Raw genomic sequence first — 21,699 nt, 5'->3', positions numbered from 1 at the left:
TGTTCTTTTTGTCACTAGTGATATCAGGCGTATGTCACAGTATACTGTACGTTTGGAGGTCTGAGCTGTCTGTTATGTCTTGTAGGTGGAGCTTCTGTTACCCTTTGTTGGGCGTTTGAGATTCTCAAGACCAGGATGCTCAGTCATCTGCCTATATCTATAGATTTAGAAGAATCCATTCTGCAAAAAAGAATTCCAGCATGCTGTGTTCAAGTGAGCTATCCTTGCTTACAAGAGGCTCCTCCAAGTCTTTTACTCACATGTATTTAGTTATCATTTTTCCTGTAGTGATAGGTGACCTGTAGTAGATTGCAGAGAGAATGAATCAGTATGATAGACCTCAGAGATACTTGGGTTAACGTGGCATAGCTTCAACATTGGTCCTAGGTGTGAGTGAGGAACCTGGGTGACTCCAGAGTTCTACTTTGGGCAACTGGGTAGATCCAGTGAGTAAGATTTTAAGCCAGAGCTGTAGGACACAGAGGGATATAGTTCATCTAAGAAGTGGGAGAAAGAAAGTCCGGAAGTAGAAAGATAGAGGGGAGAATGTAATCACAGATCCTAAAAGAGGAGAAACACTTGCGGGGAGCGGGAGTATCAGTGCATTAATTCCCCCAAATTAAAGGCTAAAAAGACCCACTGAATTTGTTCATGAAGAAGTAATTTGCCTCCACTGTGGAACTTCAGTGGACTAGTAAGATGTGAACAGAGCCTAGTGGTCAGTCAGAAAGGAGTTTGGGGAGAAAGAATAGTCAGAGTAGTGTGGAATAGAGAGTGCTTTGTTCACTTGTAGGGTTTTTTGATCAAAAGATTGGATCAGTATCTTCTCAAACAAACAAACAAACAAAAAAGGATTGGAAAGAGGAGGAAGTTGAGGTGGAGGATTTAGAGGGCTAGATGATTGATAAATCAAGGACCCAGAGGGGCAAACAAGATTATATCCAGAGCAGAAGCCACAGTCAGGCCATGCTTGGATTCAGGGGACAACTTGTGTCCTGAGAAGGAAAAGATTGGAAGAGATGAAAATGAGTTCCTGTGCGGCCAATAGTGCTGCTCAGTGGAAAGCTCTTGTCTAGTGGGTAGGAGATCCTGAGCTAAATTCCCAGCACCAGTGTTGGGGGAGGGGAGGGAGGAGGAGAGAAAATGTGCAAAAGTTCCTGTCTTATTGCAGCAAAAGATTTTAAGTGAAGCAAATGAATTTGCTGATACGGAGTGTACATTTAGTGAGTAGTGAAGTTTAGAATAATTGCTGAAAAGAAAGTCCAGGAACTGCAGGGGCAATTAGGTAGACACTCTCTTCTCATATTGGAATTTGTGACTATGTAGAGCTAATTACTCTCGTGATTGTGTTACTTATTTAACTTTTGTTGTTCTCCATAGGTTCAATTGAGATGTATAACTTGGAGGATTCCATTGAGGGTTAGTTTTTGTAGAACCGTTGTATTAGAATAAAAGAGCTGAAATTGAGGCTAAATTATAACATGAGTGACTAAAGAAATAGATAAATGAGGCCTGGTAAAGTCATGCTTGCTGCCAAGGCTGACAGCTTGGGTTTGTTCTCCAGGACCCACATGGTGGAAGGACAGAACCAGCTCCCACAAGTTGTCATCTGACCTCCACACGTGTGCCACGGCACCCCCTCCAAATAAATAATTAAACATAAAGAAAAGAAAAGAAACAAGGCCATGAACTGCACTCTTTAAAGAACACCATGGAATCTGGATTCTTAGTGTTGGGAATGTTTATTTCTGATTCTAGGTCACACTGTCCTGTGCATTGTAGAGTGCTTAGCAGCACCCATGGCTTCTGCTCTCTAGGTGCCAGGAGCAGACCCTCAATTGAGGATCATTGATGTCTCTAGATATTGCCAAGTGTTAAAGGACTGTCCTCCATGCCGAATTGCCACCAGCTTCATGAGTTTAGCTGTACCCACTTGTGTAAGGTCATCACAGCTGGGCCTACTGACTTTGGAAATTCCTTCATAGAAAAGGGGGCAGGGAGTGTCGTGGGACCCTTACCTCAGCATCTAGCCATTCCTCTGAACCGGCTGAATGCAATTCTGCCCTAATTGCCCAAGGCCTTGGGGAGGGGCTGTAGGATAGAGAATAGGGAAAGGGTTCCATCTGTGCAGCAACAGCAGCAGCATCTTTCATGCTGGGTGCAACCTCCCAGTTCTCCTGCAACTGGGGTTATCCACGCTCCCCCCTGTAACTCCTCCCCAACAGACACATTGGCTCCCAGAGTGAACTGTATGAAATTGTACGTTGGTTTGTTGTTGGAACCTTGTGTGTGTGTGTGTGTGTGTGGGGGGGTGTTGTTTAGGTCTCCTCCAAGGAAGGAATTTAAACAACACTAAGTATCTTCTGACAGACAAAATCAACCCCAGTTAGAAGCCATTGCCTTAGGGACAGGGAGTACACAGACTGGACAAAGTATGACATCTAAGGGCCAGGTGTATCCATGTGATAGTAGACATGTTGGTGGGGAGGAAGACTGGGAGAGCCTGTTCTGCAGGCTGCTGGAGGATTTCACAACTGAGTTCTTCATAGTACTGTGCAAGGCATGGACTGTTTGTCTTAATGTCTGTTTATACGTTATAAATGAATTAGTGTCAACAGTCACTATACATTCCCTTGGGAGAAAAGAACATCCAGAGCCTGGTTTCAGTTCCCAGCACCCACATGGTGCCTCGCAACCATCTGTAACTCCAGTTGCAGAGGAACTTATGCCCTCTTCTAGCCTCTTTGTGCATGTGGTACACAGACATAAATGCAGACAAAATGCCCATGCATAGTGGTCTTTTTAATTGATTGAAGGCCTGAAACTCTTACATAGATATTAAATTATAGTAAATAGTTTCTATTGTTAGAGGTTTTGTTGTAGAATATTATTTTAACTAGGCAAAGATGTGTTACATTTGTTAATACTGTGGAATATTACTTTAACTGTGTAACAGTGTGTTACATTTGTTTATGATGCATTTGTTTAAGGATGTAAGAATGTGTGTTTTAATTGTGAAAAGATGGGTTTCATTTGTTTCACCTTGCCTGCGTAAGACACCTGATTGGTCTAATAAAAAGCTGACCAGCCAATAGCTAGGCAGGAAAAGGATAGGTGGGGCTATCAGGGAGAGAAAATAAATAGGAGGATAAATCTAGGCTTGAGAGAATGAGCAAAGAAAACGAGGAGGAAGAGGGGGATACATGCAGGGCTAGAAGCCAGGCAGCTGACAGACAGACGGACAGGAGAAGAAGGAAAGAAAAGTAAAAAGCTCTGAGGCAAAAAGTGGACAAAGAGAAACAGGTTAACTTAAAAGTGTTAGCCAGAAACAAGCCTAAGCTAGGCTGCGCATTCATAACTAATAAGAAGTCTCCATGTCGTGATCTGGTGGCCCAAAAGGAAAAGCCTGGTACAGTGTTTTTAAGGGGTTGGTAAAGAAAGGGCTGGGATAGAGTTCAAGGGTAGAATGCTTGCACAGCATGTTTAATACTTTGATCTGCCTACACAAAAAAGTGTTGACCTGATATTCACATCTCAATGAGATGACTGGAAAAGCCCTTTCCTAAGAACAGGCACCCAACTGGAGTGTACATTCTGGATCTACTTTTGTAAGAATGCTGTGACATGGTGTGCATTTATTCCCACAGAGAGCTAGAGTATAGATACTGATGAGGTCTATATGATTCTGTTATTTTGAGGGAACTTTTGAGTCTACACTTGACCTAGCCTTGCTTCTAAATTAATCTGTACCCAGGTGAAAGACATGGTTACCAAATGACTCTCTAGTGGAGGGAGCACATCCTCTGAGTGGCTAAGGAAGTGTGCATCCTAGGACAGGAATGGGGAACTTCTTGCCCTTCCTGTGTAGCTTCCTACAAAGAAAACAAAGAGACTGTTAGTGTAGGGCAGGAGGTTGGGGTTGTGGGGTCAGATAGAAGCCAGGATTGGGGGAGGTGTGGCCAAGAAAGGATGTGTTTATCGCCTATCCTGCACATTTTGAATGGCCCAAATTCCTCAGTACTCTAAGCACCATCCTGCCTGAGAAGCCCCATGGCAAGTAGCTGGAGTTTGTTGTTGTTGTTGTTTTCCGCCAGATGCGGTTTTTTTAAGCATCATTGAAATCACACACCTAATCCTAGTGGTTGGGGATAGTCTTAGACTAGGAATTCTAGCATCTCATGGCATCTGGTAAGCATACAGATCCTTAAGGCCCAATCATTTGTTTTAGCAAGAACTTCAGGCAGTCCTTAGAACATGTGTAAATTTGAAATTAGCAGCCCACATAGGTGAACTTGATGGCTGAGACAAAAAACATGGTGAAGAAAAAAGGAAGTGAAAATTTCATTATGTTCACACTGTTCATGGCTGCAGTTCACCCTGGAACGTAAATAGTGCCAAATGTAATAGAAAAGAGCCTCTCACTTTGCTTCCTTTTTCATCTTAAATATTTATTCCTTGACTTGTGTGCATGTTGACAGTAAGTGCAAATGTACATTCATGCATTCGGAGGCCAGAAGTCACCCTTGGATTCTCTGCACTGATGTCTTGGTGTCTCTCTTGCCTGGAATTGACCAGTTAGGCATGTTGACTGCCCAGGAACCCAGGGATCTACTTGTATCTACCTTCCCAGTGCTGGGGTTACAGGTGTGTGCCTTCAGGCCAGGCTTCTCACTTGGAATCAGGTCTCAGTGCTCGTATGACAAGTGCTTTACACTGAGCCATTTGCTCAACCTGTCATTCCTTGATTTTCTTAAACTTTATATATGCAGTGGCTTGAGAGAATCCTGATCCCATCGCTGTGAAGGCAAGGGTTAATTCAGGTGGCTCAGAAGCTGTTAAGTCTGTGAGAATTTTCTGAGTGCCCTGTTCCCATGTGGGTTGTTGGCTGCTGTGCTGAAGGCTGTCCTTTAGTAGTCCTGACATTGTTCATCTCAGAGTCTACACTTCCAGGAGCCCCTGCCTCTCCCACATTATATGTAGATCATGTGGTCCACACAGCAGCTTGGAGAAATTCTATGATCCACTTCCAAGGTGGGCAGTGATTTATTTGATTGTAATTTTACCCTTGGGAGTTCCAAGATTTAAATGTTTCCATGAGTTTATGAGATTATTCACAAATATGTATCTTAATAACTAGTACTGAAGTACCAGCTGTTTGCTATTCTCTGGGAAATCATACAGAGGTGCTAGAAATAAAAGTATCTGAGACATCATGAATACTCTTCCTAGGTTAAAAATGTCCCAGAAGATTGCTTGACTGTAATATTGTAACACAAAACTAATGCCACTAGGTGAAATTCTCAATTTTATATGCATATAGAGTATTTTGATCATATTTACCCCCACTTCTCCCAATGACTCTTCCCATATCTGCCTCTACCCCTTCTCAACTTCATGTCCTCTTTTTAAAAATAACTCACTGAGTCTAGTTTGTGTTGTTCATATACTCATGGGTATAGGGCTGTCTACTGGAGTGAGGTTGGACTTGTAGAGGGCCACACTTTTAAAGAAGGCTGACTGACTTTCCCTTCTACCAGAAGCCATCAGCTATCAGTGGCTTCTCAAGGGGAGAGGGCTAGGGGGCACTTATGAGTTTGTCCCAGCTCCAGGCTGGAGTGTTTACTGACTGGCTTGATCTTAGGCAAGCAACCACAGCTGCTGTGAGTTCATGAGTGTAGCTGTCCTGTCACATCTAGAAGTCACTTGTTTAGACCTGGTCCTCCCTGGCCTCTGACTTTCAGGATCTTTCTGCTTCTTACTTGGCTGTAGTCCCCAGGCTTGAGGATTTTGGAGTTCTGGAGTGTTTTCTGACTAGTTTTTTTTTTTTTTTTTTTAGAAAGTCTACTTTTGTAGTTTCAAGGTTGTAACACAAAGCTTCCCATTGGAAAAAGGCAACCTGAGAAATACTGCAGGAATGTGACTTTGCATGCAGGTTCTAAGCCACATGCCAGCAGGTGGCATGAGACAGGAACTCCGAAGCTGTGATCAGGGCAGAAGTGGGTTAAGGGACTTGGACTTTTTCCTGGGAAGAATTGTCAGAATAAATTATTGTATCTAGCTTCTGCAAACAGTAAGGAACAAGAAAGAACCAGGAGTCATTTTCCTCTTTTCTCAGTTCTTGGAGCTCTCCAGCAGTTTCTGTCTGTCGTCTTCTGTGCCAGGCTTTAGTCACAGCTTCTTCAAATGGGATCGAGTATAGACCCGACCTGTCCTATGTTACCTGCTGGGTGGGTGATCTCTGCAGAAGTATCTGACCCTTGGTGTGTGTGGCTTTGGGGGTAGGTGGATAATGTGGGAAGGCAGGCACAGGGCTAAGTTCATCTTAGAAGTTGTCCACTCTAGACCTTCATGAGGCCATGGAAGCCATGTGTTCTTTGGGGGATGGTGAATTTGGGGAGCCTAGGCTCTGTCTGTGTCCTAGAGCCTTCAGGAGAGGCTCCTTGGTGCACTTGGTTGCTGGTGTTCACAGGATCTATAAAGAGCCTCATCCTCCTGCCCCTCAGACATTTGACTTCTCCATTCAGAACACGACAGAACGCTCACATCAGGAATCTGAAGAAAAGACCATCATCCCAGCCCCTTTCTGTTCCTTCTGAGGAGACCTACTGCATTTGACTTCCTTACAACCCACTCCATGCTCTCCAGTCCTTTGATCCTTGCCTCAGTTTAGGGAACAGAATTGCCCTATGCTTTGGTAAAAAACACATTTCAGAGCGTTTAATTTCCTCTTTTTTGTTGTTTTTATTTCAATATTTTTAGACATATTCTCTGTAGCTCAGACTGGCCTAGAACTCATTATGTAGCCCAGGCTAGACTCAATCATATGGTAAGCCCTCCTGCCTCTATTTCACAAGTGCTGGAATTGTAGACATCAGCCACCACATGCCTCTTTTCCATGTCATTTTTTAACAAGGTATATATTTGATTTCAGACTGTCACTTTTTTATCCATGTTTTTTAAATTGTGTGGGATGATTTAAAGTAGATTATGGCAATATTAAATTTATTTTTGGTCTTTTGTACTTTAATGTATGGCAGAAAAAACAAGTTAGCAAATCCAACCTATGATTTTATGCTTATTATTTCCTAAGGTGAAGAAAGCTGAACAATTCAATTATTAAGTGGATTTAGAAAATGAATGTTAGAGTGTGAAGGTGGCAGACATATTCAGTGGTAAAATGTGGCTGACATTTGGGAAATGCTGTTTTAAACATACTCAAAGCTATCACATTTTAAATGTTTTTTGAGATTTGTTTTTATTTATGTAAGTGTGTGTGTGTGTGTGTGTGTGTGTGTGTGTGTGTGTGTGTGTGTAGGTGCCTCTGGAGCCCAAAAGAGGGCATGGGATCATTTGATCTGGAGTTCAAGGCTATTGTGAGCCTCCTTATATGAGTTATGGGAATCAAACTCAGTCACCTGAAAGAGCAGCAAGCACTGGACCCCTCAGCTGTCTCTCCAGCCTCTAAAGGTCTTTAAAACAATAGATAAAATAAATTATGAAGTTTAAAACACTATGCCATGTTAGAAAGAGATAGGGACTTGATAGCTTGTTTCACTAACAGCAAATTCCCATTCAAAATTATGCATGTCTGTCTTTGTATTTGTTTTTTTTAATGTTTTTATTAATTTGTGCTGATGTAGATAGTAAGTCATATCAGATACATTTTTCCAACATAATATTTTTATTGATTATCTGGGAATTTTACATCATGCACCCTAATCACAGTCACTTCCCAATTCTCCCGTGCCTGTCCACTTTGTACCTTCCCCCATCTTTCCTAAAAAAGAAAAAAGAACAAGTCCAGTTTGTGTTGTCCATATATTCACTGGAGCATGGTCCAACTCCCAGTGGCCAGCCCCTCAAGGAAACTGAGTCCTTCCCATCCGCAGCCCCACCAAAAGCCCTCAATTGGGGAGAGCTACACTTCAACATCCTTATCACAATTTTTAAGAGTTCTCTTTGATGGCCTTCTGTCTGGGCTGTTACTTTTTGGGGCTGGGGTAGGTGTTGTCACAGAAGCCTTCCATGTCCCTTTTTCTCAACTGTACATCTGCAGTCATTGATATTACTGCAAAAGTAGCATGTCTCTTTTAAACATTCTTTAAAAATGTAAGCTGACAGCAGCAGCATGTGAGTTTGTGTGCTGGCTGTATCAGGGCTTTTCTCGTATTAAGAGAACTCATACCAACCTCTGTTGAAATAGCTGCTCCCCTGCCCCTGCCACCGCTGCACATAATCACACACCACAGGAGGTTCCCCTCTAAGGCAGTGGTTCTCAATCTGTGGGTCAGGACCCCTCTAAGGGTCACCTAAAACTGTCAGAAAACACAGATATTTGCATTACAGTTCACAACAGTGGCAAAATTGTAGTTATGAAGAAGCAACGAAAATAATTTTATGGTTGGGGTCACCACAACATGAGAAACTGTATTAAAGGGTCACAGCGTTAGGAAGGTTGAGAACCGCTAATTTAATGTCTGATGGCTTCAGTGTATCCACAGGACTGCACAATCCCCACTGTAACCTGAGAACACTTTCATGACCCCAGAAGGGATCCTTATAGCCTGGCACCGTCGTTCCTCATTTCCCTCACTCCTAGCACATGCCATCTGTTTAGTCTGTGTCCTGTCATTGGGTTCTCCAGCATGGGCCCCTGTGTAGCAGAATTAGACAGGACATGGCCTTTGTGTCTTACTTTGCTCTTAGCACAGTGCCTCCAAGGTTCATCCATTTTGAGCAACCATTAGCACTTAGGTTTTTTGTTTGTTTGGTTGGTTTTTTGAGGCAGGGTTTCTCTGTGTAGCCCTGGCTGTCCTGGAACTCACTCTGTAGACCGTGCTGGCCTCTAACGCACATAGATCCACCTGCCTCTGCCTCTTGAGTACTGAAATTAAAGGTGTACATCACAGCTGCCCAGCTTCAAATTCTTTTTCTTTTCCTTTTTTCTTTCATGACTTGTTTATTTTATGTATATGGTGCCCTATCTGCATATACACCTGCATACCAGAAGAATTCATCAGATCCCATTATAGATGGCTGTGAGCCACCATGTGGTTGTTGGGAATTGAACTCAGGACCTCTGGAAGAGCTGCCAATGCTCTTAACCACTGAACCATCTCTCTAACCCCCCAGCACTTTGATTTTATGGCTGGATAATATTCCTTTGTGTGTCTAGAACATACTTTGTGTAACCATTTATCAGATGATGAACATTTGGGGACGTTTTCTTGTTTTAAAACAAATATATTGGGGGATTTTCCAACAGACGATTCCATAAATGTGCTTTAGAGGGGCTTGTGTTTGGGAGGAGGAACTGGCATTTGAATCCCTATCTTTCTTTCTTTTTTTTTTTTTTTTGCTAATAAAATATGTTCTAAGAGATGGAGTAGTTGTTATCACTGTGTGACTGCAGCTGTCACTGACACTGGAAATGTTTCCATGTTCTGTTCCTGCTTCAGCTTCACAATTAGCTGCTTTTAAAATGGAATTTCTCAGCATTTCTTGAAGAGGTGATCTTACTGAAAAAGCTGAAATTTTTGTCTATATTTATAGTTCTTTCTCAATCTCTTTATTTCTACTGTGCTGATTCTGTAACCCAGCCCTATTTATTGCTCTAGACCTGTTTCCAGTATGAATATTTATAGACAAAAATAAATTACATTAGATCTTCTAACACAGTTTTGAATGTTTGTTAATTTTTATCCATTATCACAAAAACTCTCTGGGTGGTCTGATAAATCTTTAACTGTCAAGTCAGTTCTTTCCTTTTTGAAGCTGCATTAATTAAATTATATCTTCAAAAATCTTCAGTGGCTGTTGATCTTGGGTTCCTGTGGGCAGAGCACTTTGAAGTTACCCCTGTCTCAGCCTTGGTCTCAGCACTGGGCCCACCACTGGGCCCTGGGATGGACTACTTAGGTTCTGAAGGCTCTCAGAATGTTCTGAAAACTGGGGTGGTTTTCCTGCTGAAGAGGTTCAGGTGGCCTCTTGGCCACTCAGAGCTTCTTTGCGGAAACTGGATTCATCGTTTGCCTTGATGTCAGCCAGCAAGGCTATGCCTGTGCTGGTTAGAATGAGGCCTAAATATGGATTTCTTTTTTCCATTCTTAAACACCTTTGCACCATCATCTGACTCCCAGAGTGCCTGTTTTTGGTGTCTGGTAGTAAGAATGTTTTGTGAATTGTGTTTTGCTCAGTTGGAATGCATGGAATGTCACATGACAGTCTGCCTTAGGTGCTCAGTTCTAGTGTAACAGCTAGTGGAATGTAAGCATGAAACATGCTGTTCGATGGGATACAATGTTGTGTAGTGAAATTTTACTAGATTACAACTAAAACACACTTTTTGTCCGATAGGTGTGAGGTTTTGTCACTCCTTACATTTAGGATGTGCAATCCAGTGTCATATTCCTAGTGACAGGACGGTAGGTGTGGTGTGGAATGGAAGGGAAGACAAGGATAGTGATTGTTTGATATGCCTTTCAGAGGTGCAGGGCTGAATGTGTAGCTGTGTCACAGGACTGCAGCATTCCAGCACTGTGGGAATTGTACTACCTGGGTGAAAGGAAAACAACATCTTAGTCTCCAGTGAAATAAAGGAAAGGACAAGAAATCAAAGATGAGTGGGATGACAGCATGATCCACACCCAAATCCCAGACCATCATAAAATTTAGTCTCACCCCACATCCAAACATTAGGTGGAGAGAGAGCCCAGGTTGGAGGTCTCTATCAGGTCCCTCCCCTGGAGCTCAGGGAACTCCAAGGAAAATGAGGAGGAAGAACTGTAGGAGCCAGAGGGGTTAGGGACACCAGGAGAACACAGCCCACCTAAGCAGGGCTCATAGGGGTTCACAGAGACTGAAGTAGCAATCATGGAGCCTATGTGTGTCTGAGGTAGGTCCTCTGCATATTTGTTATAGTTGTCCTTGGTGTTTTTGTGGGACTCCTAACAGTGGGAGTGTGTGTGGAGGGGGGAGTGTCTCTGACTCTTTTGACTGTTCTTGGGACCCTTTTCTTCCTACTGAGTTGCCTCGCCCAGCCTTAATAAGAAGGTTTGTGCCTTGTCTTGTTGTATCTTCTTATGCTGTGTTTGATTAACATCCCGCGGAGGCCTGCTCTTTTCTGAAGGAAACAGAATAGAAGTGGATCTAGGCGAGAGGGGAGGTGGTGGTGAGAAACTGAGAGGAGTGGAGGGAGGGGAAACTGTGGTCAGGGTGTATTGTATGAGAGAAGAATAACATTTTATATTATGTAATATACATATTATATATAATACATAATATATAAATAAATATACAGTATTACTATATATTCAGTCTCACAGAACTGAGGGATCCTTTCCAGGTGTGTGTCTCACATTTGTTCACTCTGGCTAGCTGTATCTATCAGAGTTCAAGACCCCTCTGGTCACACCTTACTGGTCTAACTCCTTTACTTCCACAGGGGCAGGTCCAGCACCCCCTCTTCCCCCCATCAGAACTGCCTCCTCCATGCATCTCTCTGTTCCCAAAGCTGGCTATAGGTTGCCCATACTTTCATTAGCTTTTGCCTTTATCTGATAGCTGCCCACAGATCTTGTTTGGAGACCATAGGCAGTGTTTTCCTGTCCCAGCAGCTGCTTCCAAATTACCACACAGAGGCTTATATTAATTATAAATGCTCGACCGATAGCTCAGGCTTATTACTAGCTAACTCTTGCATTTAAATTAACCCATATTTCGTATCTATGTTTTGCCACATGGCTTGGTACCTTTTCTCGGTACTTGCTCTCTCTGCCTCTGCCCTTCTACATTCCAGCATCTTTGGTTTGATTGTCCCACCTAACTTTATCCTGCCTTACTATAGGCCAGCTTCTTTATGAACCAATGAGAGTAAGACATATTCACAGTGTATAGAAGGATTATTCCACAGCAGGAGACTTTAGGGCTAATGAATGTAGAGTACTTTAAAGATCTGAACTTACCAATTCTGAATGAGCTAACAGCTGTTCAGACTATAATAGGACATCAAAATGGCTTCTGTGTCATGCTGAACATGGATTTCAGCAGACCCTTCCTTCAGAATAGGCCTTCCCACCATAGCCCCTAGAGACCCTTCTTATCACAAGTGTGTGGTCTGCATGGCCAAAATCCTTCATGTAGGAAGGTTATCTATTTTAACATTTTCCATAAAGGCCAGGCATGGTGGTGCACACTTATAGTTCCAGCACTTAGGAGTTAGAGATGGAAGGATCAGAAGTTCAAGACTGCCCTCTATTACATATCAATTTCAAGGCCAGCTTGAGTTACAAGAGACCCTGATCAAAACATATGAACAACAATAGCAGCAAAATGAATGGGGATATAGTTCAGTGACAGAGTGCTTGCAAGGATTCACAGAACCCTGGGTTAAATTCTCAGTACTGCACAAACCAGATGTGGGGCCCATGCTTTTATCTGGGGAGGTAGAGGAGGATGATCAGAACTTGAAGGCCGTGAGCTCATGTTGCCTCCATCAGTTTAGCTTATCAGCTGTGTGACCTTAAGCAGGTTGTAGAGTCCCTGTGCTGTAGTTCTCATCTTGTTAGACTAATGATAGTACTGACGTGATAGTTGCAGTGAATGCTAAGTGAGTTAAGGTAGTCAAAGTGACTAGAGCAAAGCCTGGTACCTAGTTGAGGGTGAATGGCAGCAGTTATTAGTGCTTTCAGGAGGAAAGTTTAACAGAGAGGAAGTGTTCCTGTGTGGGTTCAGAAAGACAGGACCATGGCTAGAGGAGAGCCTGGCACATTCAGATAAATGGTTGGTCAGACAGGCTTTAACTGTCAAAGTTTGCATTTTTCTTTAAAACAAGGTAAAGAATTCTTTCTCTCTCTCTCCTGTGACGTGGAACTGGTGTGTTTGGGGGCGGGTGTCTTAGCCTTGGGGGTTTGTGAGAGAGGAAAGGCAGGGTACAGGTTGTGAACTCAGAACACATCAAAACGTCACTAGTGTAGTACAGCCCCCAAATCTTCATAGCTTAATAAAAGCCACAGCCAGACAACCTAAATTCCATCCCCAGGACCCACATGGTAGGAGGAAGGGACCCCCAAACTTGCCTTCTGACCTCCACATACGTATAACTCTGCAACAATTGTTGCATGCCCCCCCCCCAACACACAGTTCAGGTGGAATATCCAGTCAGTTGTGTCACACTTCTATTTACCTTAAAAGAAGAAGGGCCCTGTGGAGGGTCATGCCTCATCCATTTCATGCCAGGCCTTGAATTTTGCTGACGGATACCTTCTTTTCCTGAATCAGCACCTAGAAAAATTACAGGAGCCTCAGGAGTCAGGCCTCCATGGGGATGAAGAACTGGGGATGGTGGTCTTGGCTTAGAGTGAGCATTGTTGCATTCAGTATCACTGAGCTGCATAAGAGAAGCCAAAGGAGTGGAATTTAAAAGTTGGTAGTTGATTAGGTTGAGTTGTGGAAAAGTGGGGGGTGGGGGGTATGGTAAGACACTTGTGTTTCACCAGAAATCTGGAAGCTACCAAGTTTGAGGGTACAATAGGATATTCCTGGGGCACCCTTAGTAAAGTCTCTGGTGCTGTACCCCCTTGAGTGCTGGGATTATGGGTGTGATGCTGTGCCTGGCTCCTAAGTGTTAAAGTGGAATGAGAGTTAGTGGAGGGGCAGTGCCCATGTCCTCAGCTTCCTTCCCCCTTCAGGGTCCTGAGACCGGCCCTTGGTTCTCTTTACTGCTGCTGAGGCCAGTGTGAACTGCAGTTTGGTTTTCCATGTGACTTTCCATCAGGCAGGTATGTCCTGGACACCTTAGGATGCCATGCAGTGGAGGATGTAGGTATAGTGGGTAAGAAAGAACATTCTGGAGTCTGGTGCTTAACTCAAATTCTCACAATCCTGGGCCTGTGTACCCAAGCCCCCACTTTCCTCTTACCCATGAAGTGGGGCTGGTGAAAATATTAGGGACTTCAGAAGATAGGGAATGTGTTGGATGCACCCTAAGTACTCTGTAAATATCAATTTTTTTCTTGTAAGCAGACGATCTCTAATGGGTGGTTTCCCTGCCCTTTCCTAGATTTGGTCTTTTTCTTTTTTCGACAGGTTCACTTTGTGTCTTAACTGATAAATTAAATCATCTGTCTCTGGATAAGGGGGAGTTGGCTGCAAGTGTTGTGCATTTGGCAAAATGACAAAGGCTCCGGGAAGGACAAGGCAAAGTTGCTGCAAGAGGCGTGCCTACCGCCACGTTCTGTGGACAGGCCTTTAGCCAGTTCCACTCCAGAGATGATTTTCTAATTTTAAAACATAGATATTTTATGTGTAACATTAGAAACTGTGGTGATTTGAAAGAAAGAGAGTGGCACTATTAGGAGTTGTGGCCTTGTTGGAGGAAGTGTGTCACTGTGGGGGTGGGCTTTGAGATCTCTTTTACTCAAGCTGCCCTCAGTGTGACAGTTAGTTGACTTCCCGTTGTCTTCAAGATGTAGCCCTCTCAGCTCTAGCACCATGTCTGTCTGCATGTAGCCATGCTCCCCACCTTGATGATAATGAACTGAACCTCTGAAACTGTAAGCAAGCCACTTCAATTAAATGTTTTCCTTTATAAGAGCTGCCGTGGTCATGGTGTTTCTTCACAGCAACAAAAACCCAAACTAAGACAGAAACCCAGGGTCACAGCTGATAATGCCATGAAATAAATAGACCAATGTTTGTCCAGGCACATCTAAAAAGTTAGAGGCTGCAGTTGAGTGATTGATCAACCTCTGCAGCAGGCGTAGGTCTTGACAATGGAGTGGAAGACTGAAGTATCCTTTCCTCTGTAACTGTAGGGAGCTCTCCTCACAGGAGTCTTTTCTGATCACCCCAGTGTAATCCAGTTTAAGTAGCACACTACAGAACTGAAATGTGCTCTGCTTCATGCACATGATTACAATCACAGGGATTGAAAATTTATAGACATTATTTACAGCCTGATCTCCGCAACTCACTACTGCTGATACCATGAGCACAATCACACCAGGCAAAGAGGAATGGTCCTTGTAAATAGGTGTGATCAGGGTAGTCAGGGAAAACACTGATATCAGAAAGTCCGAAACCCATCCTGACGTGTCGTGTCATGGTTCAGCAGAATTTAGGGTCAGTTTGTGGTAGTGGGAGTAAAACAATTGGTTTTGGTGTTGACGTCCCAGACCTCTTCCCTTGCCCTAGACTGACTGTCATGTTGAGGTCAAGCCTACTTGAGGGTGATCCACTTTCCTTACCCTGGCAGTCTTGACTCTGCCCAGGCTCCTGCTTCATCCTAGTGTGCACTTTCTGAAATTTCCAGGACAGTTAAAGCTCTGCTTTGTTTCCACCTCTTACTTTTTTTGCAGCTACATCACAATAGGGTCTTTCATGCGAGGTTGCTGACGCAGGCAGTTCCGCCTGTGCTTCCTGAAAGTAGTGAGTTTGACAAGAGAGTCAGCATAGTTCTTACAGGTGGGTTTAAAGATTGGTTGAGAAGTTGACAGCTACCACATGTGGTAATCCTGCAAAGTGCTACATATTTTTATTTATAGTTAAGGGAATAAAATAAAATCCTCCTTTGACTACATTTCCTGCATTATTTACTCAGTGATAAATGGAATTGCCTCATGGGTCTGAGTTCTGCAATGAAAGACTCTTTTGTAGTTATACACATGTGGGAGTGTGGTTGGAGTTATAGCTCCAGGGGGAATTTAAATTCCGAATATCCGGGTAACTTTGTACACACAGTTTTCTGTTGTTCAACACTGTGTTTTATTCGAAGTAAAAGAAAATAAGGAGCAAGGGGGAAAAGCTTAGGGTTGTAGTACTAGAACCCAAATAAATCAAGTGAAAGCAGCCTGCATGCAAAGGTTAAAATTGTCTCAGAGTTGATGACTGTTCTTGTGTCCGACCATTTCTGCTGTTTCTAAACACTTCAGCTTTAACTCACCGACTCTCCAAGGACACCAGTGAGTAGCACCCCCATCCTGGGGGACAAGGAAGTAAGCTGCCAAGTTCCAAGGGCTGGAAAGCTGGGAGCTACCTCTGTGTTTAAGAGATGGTTCTTCACCAGGCCACTTCATCATAGCCAGTGTTCATGAGACTTCTCAGAGGAAGAAGGAGATATATATATTTTGGAGGGAGCATTAGTCTTATACTGTATTTGTTTTAAATTAATAGGAAAATTCTATTTTGAATAAAGTAAAAATTAATTCAGTCTCCACTAGTACTCAGTCTTAATGATTATCAGGAAAGGGCTGCCATCTTGACAAGTACAGTTGGCAGTATAAGATTTAAGATAGATATACTTGAGGGAACTTGCCTCTTTATTTAGTGCTTAAAAGCTAGACTAGCCCCTATTTCTGAGGCCTTCTTATGTGTGAGAAGTCAGTCTTGAATGCATCAGGCTCCTTGTGAGGGCTGTTTCATTTTGTTCTGTATGCTTTTAAGATTTCTCTCTCTCTCTCTCTCTCTCTCTCTCTCTCTCTCTCTCTCTCTCTCTCTCTCTCTCTCTCTCTCTCTCTCTTGCAGTTTGACAGTGATGTAGTTTGGTTGGCTTCCTTTAGATTTATCATGCTTGCAATTATCAGATTCTTTGGTCTTTAGTTTTATGTTTCACCTAATTTGGAATATTTCAATCTTTTTGAGACAAGGGCTTCCTGCTCTGGAAGGCTGGCACTGAGCTTCCATCTTACCTTCTTAGTGCCCTGATTACTGACATGTACCACCACGATGGCCACAATTTTAAAGATAAATGGTTACTTCTGAAATCTGTGTAGGTTTATCAAAAAGTTACAAGATAGTGAAGGGAATTCTGACATAGTCATCACCAGCTCCCCTAAGCGTTCTTGTGTAATATATATTTGTTAAATTTAAACGGTTGTCTTTGTATAAGCTTTTAACTATAGTATTTCTATTAATGTCCTTTTGGTTTTTTTTTTTTCTGTCTTAGCACATTTTACATCAGACTGGAACTGTTCAGAGCCCTGATGGTGTTGTTCAGTACCAGCTAGGTTTTTTAGGGTGTCTGTGAATGTGAACATGTATGGCATTTTCTCATGATCATAGAGTTGTGGTTTGTGTGTGGTAACAAGAATGCAGGTCAGATTCAGCAGGTCTGAGAAAGGAGCTAACGCACAGTTACGTTACCCTTCAGAACGAGCTGCTTCAGGTAAGAGAGACTGACAGCAAGGCCCGTGGGTTGAGCCTTGAAGTAGAGGAGCTGCTGGGAGGAAGACAACGTACAGAGACAGCAGAGGGAGGCCTCAAAGTGAGGGAGAACCCTTTCCTCAAAACTTTGAGAGGAGCTCCATGAGGAGAGACTGCCACTATGTCATAACATACATAACAGATCCTGAAGGGAAGAACAAACCCTCTGCTTTTCCCTCAGAAAACCCAGAAAACTGGAGGGGGGGGGGGTTCTGACTTTTGTTTCTAAAGTGTGGCAGGAAGTTTCACACCACATAATTTAGTCTGGTTTAGCCTACATGCTGGGGGATCAGGTACTAGGTAGGAGTATAAACTTATCCTGCAGTAGCAAGTCCTGGGGGCTGTAGCTGGGCTTGTTCACAGTTGAATGTGGGAGAAAGAGAACTGAAGACCAGAGAGAGGCTGCAGTGGGGTGTTGCCTGGTCTCTGAGAGGGAGAAAGGCAACCTGAGGGTCTACCATCCAATGCAAAGTGCCCTTCTCACCGCATGCTATTAGGGTGTGGAGTGATGACTGATACTTAGCTGGTACTGAACTCGACAGTGTGAAGATTTCTGGGTTTCTCTACTGAGAACAGCATTTTCCCTTTTCTGTTTCCTATCATTTGCTAAGGCTACTGTAAGACAGCATATTCACCCATGCAGTCAACCTTATGTTTATATGAGAATAGACTCATAGGTGGCATTTCCATTCTTTGGGTTCTAACTCAATATCACCATTGCTTACTTTATGCTCTCCCTGGACCAGCCTTTAGGAGCTCTTCAGGTTGGCTCCTGCCCCTTTGAGACCCTCCTTTTTACTGCCCCCTGGGAGAATCTGTGGTGGCTAGTCTTGGTTGTCATTTGACTTCATTTAGAGTCAACTGACATCCTCCAGGCTCATCTTATGTTTTCTCTGCCCGCCCTGTCCTATAAGCTTCTATTTGTCTGAGGAGCCTGGTCCCTTTCACTGGAAAGTAGTATTTGAAGCTGGATCTAGGAGCTGGTTGTACTTGCTTGCCGTGGCTTCTTACGGTGTTTCGCACTGCACTCTCGTTTTGTTTTACTAGGTCTTTTTAGATTCAGATTTTGTTGATATTTAACCTTTGGTTTTTTTTTTTTTATCTCAAAGGTACCTGGGGTGCTGTGTTCATTTCTTTCAACTTTTTTTTTCTGTTTTTCAGGTTGAATACTACCTGTATGACTATTTACCTCTCCTTACTCTTTCCTTTGAATCCTAAGCTATTAAAAAAAAAACTAGTATATTTTCATTTCGTGTGTATTATTCTTCAGTTCTAAAATTTCTTTTGGTAGGGAGCAGTGGAAGTACTGATTGGATGTATATTGTTGACATAGGCACAGACATGACAAGGACCTGGACCTCAGACCCATGGGAAATGGTCTTTCTCCATAGATGAGTCAGGCTCAAAGCTGGCACAAGTCTGATTCTTTACAGACGATTGACCAATGTGGGCAAAAGCTAACAATTACAGCTTCTTCAGCCTGAGACTGATCACCTACAGAGACCTCCTGCTAGACTAACCCCTCCCCACTGTGCTGACTGTGCTATTTGTCCTAGAGTCCATCCTTGGATTCTTCATCCAGTAAAGGCTGCAAGATTTAATGTAAGTTTTAGCTGCTCAGCCCAGCACCAGTTAGGTAGAACTTGCTCTTGGGAGAAGGAATTTGGACTGTGAGAACCAGCGTCATTTTCTTAAGTGTCAGCTTCCTGCAGTCTTTACTGCTTTTCTTACCTTGATTCCTGTGCTTGATGCTGCTGCTCTTGAGAATTTGCAAGTGCTAATAGTGGAGGGTTAGTCTGATAGGAGTCGGTACTCCCTTTCATTAATGGGAGAACAGTATTGGACAAATGCAAAACCAAGGCAGTGTTGTGCTGTGAAGGTCTTATAAGAGGAAATTGTCACAGTTGGTCACCTGGTACACAAGAAACCAAAGCTGAGTTACATAAAGCCCAAAGCCATGAAAAGGTGGTGACCCCTGTACTCAGTGGAGAAGGAAATTTGTTCTTTTCTAGTAAAGAGTTGAGGGAATTTGCTGTCTACCTGAGGCTGGCTGTACATGAGCAGAGTTCTTAAGTCTTCAGACTGAAATAGTCTCAGAGAAGTGAAATACAAGTCCTCATTCACATATGCTAAATGACACAGAAGAGTGTCATAAGGAAAACACAGCAGATGTGTATAAAGACAGGCACAACAATAACAAACGTCAGCAAAAAGAGGTGTTAGAATATGACAGAGCATTGTGTCTGGAGTGCTAAGTAGAAATGGCGTCAGCCTCAGAATCTGTATCATCATTTAATAAGGATTCAGTTAAGACCTTACCCACACAGGTGCTGAAAGAGCTCCCAAAAGGCTCCTTTTTAAGGTTTCTATTGCTCTGAAGAGACACCATGACCATGGCAACTTTTATAAAGGAAAAGCATTTCATTGGAGTGATTTACATTTTCAGAGGTTTAGTTCATATCATCATGGTGTAACATGCTGGCATGCAGGCAGACATGGTGCTGGAGAAGGGGCTAATACCCTATATCTTGACCCTCAGGCAATAGGAAGTGGCATCAGGTACTGGGTGTGACTTGAGCATATATGATACCTCAAAGCCCACCTCTTCATGACTTCCTCCAACAAGGCCATACCCACTCCATCGAAGCCACACCTCGCAATAGTGTCACTCCCTATGAACTTATGGGAGCCAATTACATTCAAACTACCACACTCCTCCTGACTTAAAGACATGGGAAATTGAGCAGATGATATTTTCCTAAAATGGTTCCAGTTATGTCTTCCATTTCCCTGTGTTTCTCTGTAGTTGTAAGTTTTCTCTGGTCTCTCCCAGCCCGCAGTCCTGCAGCTGCTTATAAAATGATTACTCAGAGGCTTATATTAATTACCAATTGCATGGCATATGGCAGGCTTCTTGCTAGCTAGCTCTTATAAGTTAAATTAACCCACTTCTATTAATCTATGTTTAGCCACATGTTCTGTGGCTTTACCTGCATCCCATTACATGTTGCTCTTTGGGCAGCAGGCTGGCATCTCTCTAGACTATGCCTTTCTCTTTCCTGTCTCTCCCCTTTCCCTCCTGCCTCTAAGCTACCTTGCCATAGGCCAAATGACTTTATTTATCAACCAATGGGAACAAGATATATTCACAGCATACAGAAAGACATCCCACAGCATTCCTCTGTCTTTTACCATGTCTGCATCAAGAGGTTAAAGTCAATTCCTCTCTCCTTAAATCTGTATTGGCCTTTGATTCTTCTCTCAAAATGATGTCTGGAACCCCAGAACTGGGAGTGGAGACAGGTGGATCCTGCCTGTGGCTGGAAGGCAGTCTAACTGATATTGTGATCTCTGGGTTGACAGACCCTATCTTTAAAAAAGGGGGGGGGTGATGGAGGGCTGCATAGAGGAGCTCAGTGATTAGGAGCACTTGCTGCACAATCATGGGGACTGGAGTTCAGATTCCCAGCACCCATAGAAGAAGCTGGGCGTGTTATTCCAGCTCTGTGGGATCTGATGCCTTTTTCTGGCTGTTGTGTATGCACAGGCATGTGCACATGCCCACACATATGTACACACACTCACACAGTATCTGAGATAGGGTTACTATTGCTATGATAAAACACCATGAGTGAAGCAACTGTGGGGAGGAAAGTGTTTATTTGGCTTACACTTCCACATTAATGTCCATCATTGAAGGAAGTCAGGACAGGAACTCAAACAGGGCAGAAACCTGGAAGCAGGAGCTGATGCAGAGGCCATGGAAGAGTGCTGCTTACTTGTAGCTAGAGTTTTTCTGGTCCTGCCTGGCCCACAGTCAGGACAAATCTCTCTATCCTGCCAGTCCCACAGCTGCTCAGACCCAACCAAGTAAACACACAGAGACTTACATTGCTTACAAACTGTATGGCCGTGGCGGGCTTCTTGTTAACTGTTCTTATATCTTAAATTAACCCATTTCTATTAATCTATACTTTGCCATGTGGCTCGTGGCTTACCGGTACCTTACATCTCTCTTGTCATGGCCGCAGATGGCAGTGTCCCCTCTGCCTTCCCGTTCTCTCAATTCTCCTCTCTGTTAGTCCCGCCTATACTTCCTGCCTGGCTACTGGCCAATCAGTGTTTTATTTATCAATCAATCAATCATCCACAGCACTTACTGGCTTGTTCTTCATGGCTTGCTCAGCCTGTTTCTTATAAAACCCAGGACCACCAGCCCAGGGATGGCACCTTGCACAATGATCTTGGCCTTCCCTATCACTTATTAAGAACATGCCCTGCAGGCTTGCCTACAGCCTGATCTTATGGAGGCGTTTTCTCAGTTGAGGTTCCCTCCTCTCAGATGACTTTTGCTTGTGTAAAGTTGACACAGAATTATCCAGCACACATAGAAACACAAACATAAAAGTAAAGTTGAGTGTGGTAGAAGAAGATGTTTAACATTTACCTCTGACTTCCATATCTGCATGCACGGGCAACTGCACCTGTACCTGTGTGCTC

The 21,699-nt window shown here is 43.3% G+C and overlaps 1 protein-coding gene and 1 long non-coding RNA gene across 3 annotated transcripts in view; one reads left to right on the top strand and one right to left on the bottom strand.

Moving 5' to 3' along the window:
• Aopep (aminopeptidase O (putative)) overlaps positions 1-21,699 on the top strand; it is a 304,401-nt gene that overhangs the window by 6,538 nt on the left and 276,164 nt on the right. The window lies entirely within an intron of this gene.
• Positions 9,679-15,338, bottom strand: LOC131910868 (uncharacterized). Of its 2 annotated transcripts, none has more exons than XR_009379230.1 (3): positions 15,246-15,338; positions 13,184-13,281; positions 9,679-9,830 (listed from the first exon to the last, which is right to left on the bottom strand). It is a non-coding gene; the product is annotated as an uncharacterized LOC131910868 (long non-coding RNA). The 2 variants fall into 2 exon arrangements; XR_009379231.1 differs by lacking the exon at positions 9,679-9,830 and adding an exon at positions 11,042-11,148.

This window comes from Peromyscus eremicus, chromosome 5 (genome assembly GCF_949786415.1).
Source record: "Peromyscus eremicus chromosome 5, PerEre_H2_v1, whole genome shotgun sequence".
In the NCBI taxonomy this organism is placed as follows: Eukaryota; Metazoa; Chordata; class Mammalia; order Rodentia; family Cricetidae; genus Peromyscus; species Peromyscus eremicus.
The sequence above is the reverse complement of the archived record's forward strand: the minus strand, read 5'-3'. Positions and strand labels throughout refer to the sequence as shown.